The following is a 5,472-nucleotide window of genomic DNA, read 5'->3' as shown; positions in this document are numbered from 1 at the left end:
ATAGTTTATTTAAAAAGAAGTTTGAAGAGAGCTTTTAGCTACACTGCACTGGTGGGACCTGTCTGGATGCAGCATGAGTGAGACCCTCCTCCACCCCCTTGGAAGCCCCCAACCACTACCCGGAAGCACCTGCTCTCCCCCATCCCCTCCAGCCGACCAAGTGAAAATTTCTGCTGCATTCTCGGGCCTACCAGATCCAGCCTTAGCCCAGGGCCAGTGAGGGTGTGGAAGAGTTTCCTCTCCCACTTCTCCACCTTGGCCCCTCCAGACTCAGCTCAAGCCTGGCATACAGGCCTGCAGTGAAACTCTGCAGCTGCAGTCCCTACAGAGAGAGTAGGGGACATAACCCAGCTAGTCCAGGAATAGAATATCTTGCAAGAGGGGCACAACAAGTTCACTCCCAAGGGTGGCAGCAGGAAGGAACTGAGCACAGCAGCCTGACCTGAGCCAGGCACAGCTGGATAAATTCAAATTTTAGAGATCTGCATTTGAATTTCAGTAGGTGCTAAGATTATAACTACACCAAAGCTCTACAATAAAGGACAGAAGACAGTGCTATACAAAATGACAATGAGAAGGAGCAAAATGCAATCTCGGGCCCCAAGCCCACCCATAACAGGTGCAGAGGACACTAGCACAGAAAAAATTGGGAATTACACAGCTGAAATCAATGAATCAACAGCTTCTGAAATAAAGAAACAACTTCAGAAAGGTATTGAGGAACTACTATTGGAAATTAAAAAAGAAATCCCTGAAATAATAGCATCTGCAGTAAAGAATCAAATGCAGAAACATACAGAGGAAACCCAAGGCCCACCCACAACAAGTGCAGAGGACACTAGCTCAGCTGAAATATGTGAAATAATAGCATTGAAAGTAAATAAGCAACAGCAGAAAGTTATAGAGGAAATCAAAGAGGAATTATTTTCTGAAATAAAAAAGAAATTCTCTGAACTCATAGCATCTAAAGAAAAGAATCAACTACAGAAACATAGGGAGGAAATGCAATCTGAAAAAAACTGCAGTAAGAGAATTAATAACTTCTTCTAAAGAAGATATTGATAAAAAATAGAGATTAGAAAAATGATGGATTCTCTGAATGAGCAATACAGGAAAGAAATAGATCACATGAAGCAGAGTCAAAGAGATATAGAGGAACTTAAAATCTCAATCACAAGCTTGAAAAACCATGTGAGTGAAAGTGAAGAAAGAGTTTCATATCTTGAAGATGCTGGTGCAGCTAGTGAAAAGGTAAAAAAAAGATCTCTTAAAAACAACTAGGATGCAGGAAAAAATAATTCATCACTTGGAAGATGTTGCAAAGATGAACAATGTGAGACTAATAGATATCAATGAGAAAGAAGAAGTCAATACAAATGACATTAAATAAAATATGGGCAGAAGGAATAGCAGAAAACTTCCCAAACATGAGGAAACTACCTGACATATGGGTAACTGAAGCATACAGAACGCTAAGTAACCTTAACCCAATTAAAAACATACTGAGACATATAGTAGTCAAGATCCCAGAAATTCAGCACAAGAATAATATACAGAAAGCTGCTAGAGAAAAGAAGAACAACATATTCAAAGGAAAAACAATTAAAATTATGGCCGAATTCGCTTCACAAACCATGAAGAGAAGAAGAGAATGGAGCAGAGTACTTCAAGTCCTCTATGAAAAGAAATTCCAGCCCAGACTACTATACCCTGCAAAACTCTCTTTCAAGTTTGATGGAGAAGTGAAATACTTTCATGACAAAGAAGAACTAAAGAATTTCACGATGACAAAGCCAACCCTACACAGGCTACTGAAAGATGTTCTAGAGGGGCCAAAATGATCAGAACTCCACAAATGAGATCAGAAGAAACCAACTAAATAGAGCAAACAATTAAACACAGGAGTAAAAGGAGTAAATGACAACAGGTAAATAACATGTCAATCATAAGTTAATACATCTCAATTATAACCATCAATGTAAATAGACTCAATTCACCAATTAAGAGAAATAGACTGGCACAGTGGATTAGGAAACAAAATCCAAGGATATGCTGTATACAAGAAACACATTTAACTCATAAAGACAACATAGACTAACAGTAAAAGGATGAAAAACAAGACTACATGTCCCAGCACCTCAGAAAAAAGCAGGGGTAGCAATCCTATTCTCAGAGAGTCTCAACTTCAAAGCAAGAACAATCAAGCAAAATAAAAAAGGCCACTCTATACTCGTTAGGGGAAAAATTCAAGAGAAAGAGGTAACAATCATAAACGTGTGTACACCAAACATGGGAGCATCCAACTATATAAAGCAAATCTTAATAGACATGAAAAATCTAATATCCAATACTACAATCTCAACAGGAGACCTTAACACCCCCTTATCCCAAAAGAATAGGTCAACCAGACAAAAAATTAGCAAAGAAATAACAAACCTGAAACAGAGCTTAAAACTAATGGACTTGATGGACATATACAGAGTGCTCCACCCAAACACAGCTGAATACATTTTTCTCAGCTGCACATGGGTCATTTTCTAAAATAGACCACATACTGGTCCCTAGGTCATGCTTAAGTATATGCAAGAAGACAGAAATTATCCCATGCATATTATCTGACAACAGTGCAATGAAACTGGAAATAAATGACAAAAGAAACCAAAAAAAAACCCCTAAACACATGGAAATTAAATGACACCCTACTCAGCAACCAATGGGTCACAGATGAAATTAAACAAGAAATTCAACAATATCTACAATTCAATGAAAATTCAAGCACAACTTGTCAGAATTTACGGGATACAATGTAAGCAGTTCTCAGAGGGAAATTTATAGTTGTGAACTCACACATTAGGAAAACAGAAGGTGGACAAATAAACAGCCTAATGCTGCATCTTCGGCCAACTAGAAAAGGAAGAGCAAAACAAACCCAGAGCCCAAAGACGGGAAGAAATCATAAAGATTAGAGCAGAAAGTAATTCAAGTGAGACGAAGAAAACAGTTCAAAGCATTAAGGGAACAAAAAGCTGGTTCTTTGAAAGGTTAAATAAAATCGATAAGCCCTTAGCTAACCTCAACAAAAAGAAGAAAGAAAAAATTCAAATACAAGCAATAAGGAAAGAAAAAGGTGTAATTACCAGAGACCCAGTGGAAATTCAGAAGACTATCAATAACTACTTTGAGAATATTTTCTCTCACAGAATAGAAGACCCAGAAGAAATGGACAGATTCCTAGAAAGGTATAAATTACCTAAACTGAATCGACAAGATATAATCACTCTCAAAAGCCCAATAACAGCCAATGAAATATGAGATGTAAAAAAAAAAAAAAAACCTACCAACAAAGAATAGTCCAGGTCTGGATGGATTCACAGATGAATTCTACAAGAAATATACAGAAGATGTAGTCCTTATACTCTTCAAACTCGTCAATGAATTTGTAAAGGAAGCAATCCTCTCAAAATCATTCCTGTAGGCAAGTATTATACTGATACCAAAACCAGGGAAAGATGCAACTAAGAAAGAGAACTACAGGCCCATCTGCCTCATGAACATAGATGCAAAAATCCTCAATAAAATACTAGCAAATAGAATACAGCAAATCATCAAGAAGATCATACAACTTGACCAGGTAGGATTCATCCCTGGGATGCAAGGATGGTTCAATACTCAAAAACCTATAAATGTAATACACTATATTGGTAGAGCAAAAACTAAAAACCACATGATCATCTCTATTGATGCAGAAAAGGCTTTTGACAAAATCCAACACTCATTCAAGTTCAATGTACTACTGATAATTGGAATAGATGGCCTCTACTTCAAACTGGTAAAAGCCATTTATGAAAACCCAACGGCTAACATAATTCTAAATGGGGAAAATCTGAAATCCTTTACTGGATCTGGCACAAGACAAGGATGTCGTCTATCACCACTTCCATTCAATATAGTTCTGGAATCATTAGTTAGAGCCATTAGAGAAGAGAATGAAATAAAAGTAATAAGAATAGGTAAAGAAGAAGTTAAATTATCCTTATTTGCAGATGACATGATACTTTACTTGGAAGACCCAAAAGACTCCACCAAGAAGCTACTAGTATTAATACAGAAATTCAGTACCATAGCAAGATACAAAGTCAATACCAAAAGGTCAATAGCATTCCTCTACACAGATAATAAACACACTGAGAGGGAAATTAGAGAAATAATAGCTTTTACAATAGCATCGAGGAAAATGAAATACGTTGGAATCAATCTAACTGAAGAAGTCAAAGATCTTCTTAAACAATATTACAGGCCAGGGAAATGGCTCAGTAGAATAAGTGCTTCACTTGCAAGTGCAAGGGCCTGAGTTCAATCCCTGATCCTGCCAAAAAAGAAAAAAAAAAAAGAATATTACATTACTCTTAAAAAAAAGAGATCACACAGGATTTCAGAAAATGGAAAGATATTCCATGCTCCTGTATAGGAAGAACCAAAACTGTGAGGATGGCCATACACCCAAAATTTCTGCACAGATTTAATGCAATCCCTATTAAACTAACACCAACATACCTCACAAACCTAGAGAAATCATTCCTACAATGTTTTTGGAACCAGAAAGGACCTAGAATAGCAAACGCAAACCTGGGCATCAAGGACAAGGCAGGAGGCATTATGATTCTTGACTTGAAATGATACTACAAGGTTTCTGTGATAAAATCAGCATGTCACTGGCAATGAAATAGGCCTGAGGATCAGTGGAATAGATCAGAAGATGCTGAAGCCAATACAAACACACTCAGCCACATTATCTTTGACAAAGGGGTCAAACATACTCACTGGAAGAAAGATGGCCTGTTTAACAAATGGCGCTATAAAAACTGGCTGTCTTCTTGCCAAAAACTAAAACTTGACCCAGGTCTACCACCATGCACTAAGCAAAGTCACAATGGATTAAAGATCTAAACATTAAAACAGAAACACTAAATCTACTGGAAGAGAAAGTAGGAGGATCTCTTGAAGACATAGGGGTAGGCAAAGAGTGCATGAACAAAAATCAAATCGCATGGGAAACACTGGAAAGAATTAATAACTGTGAGTTCCTCATATTAAGAAGTTTTTGCACATCAAAAGAAATTTCCAACAAAGTGAAAAGACAACCTACAAATTTGGAAAAAATCTTGGCAAATGATACTCACACAGAGGTCTGCTCTCTCGAATTTATAAATAACTAAAAAACACTAGAGCCCCAAGATTTAAAGACCAGTCAAGAAATGGGCATCCAAGATGAACACACACTTCTCAAAGGATGAAATTAAAGAAGTCAATAAATATATGAAAAAATTCTCCACATAACTAACCATCCATGAAATGCAAATTAAAACAACATTGAGATATCATCTCATCCCAGAAAGAAAGGTTCTCCTAAAGAAATCACCCAACAACAAATGTTGGAGACCCTGTGGGGAAAAAGGAACCCTTTTTCACTGC

This window comes from Octodon degus, unplaced genomic scaffold (assembly GCF_000260255.1).
Source record: "Octodon degus isolate 3935 unplaced genomic scaffold, OctDeg1.0 scaffold00016, whole genome shotgun sequence".
In the NCBI taxonomy this organism is placed as follows: Eukaryota; Metazoa; Chordata; class Mammalia; order Rodentia; family Octodontidae; genus Octodon; species Octodon degus.
The sequence above is the reverse complement of the archived record's forward strand: the minus strand, read 5'-3'. Positions refer to the sequence as shown.